Source organism: Lottia gigantea (genome assembly GCF_000327385.1).
Source record: "Lottia gigantea unplaced genomic scaffold LOTGIsca_314, whole genome shotgun sequence".
NCBI lineage: Eukaryota > Metazoa > Mollusca > Gastropoda > Lottiidae > Lottia > Lottia gigantea.
The window spans coordinates 14522-14868 of NW_008709048.1; positions in this window are offsets into that span (position 1 = coordinate 14522).

A 347-nucleotide genomic window follows, 5' to 3' on the forward strand; every position below is an offset into this window, starting at 1 on the left:
GCTAAACTTTGTAACTAAGAATGATGGAAACTAAAACAGCTAAACTTTGTAACTAAGAATGATGGAAACCAAAACAGCTAAACTTTGTAACTAAGAATGATGGAAACCAAAACAGCGAACCTTTGTAACTAAGAATGATGGACACCAAAACTGCTAAACTTTGTAACTAAGAATGATGGAAACTAAAACAGCTAAACTTTGTAACTAAGAATGATGGAAACCAAAACAGCGAAACTTTGTAACAAAGAATGATGGAGACTAAAACAGCTAAACTTTGTAACTAAGAATGATGGAAACCAAAACAGCTAAACTTTGTAACTAAAGATGATGGAAACCAAAACAGCTAA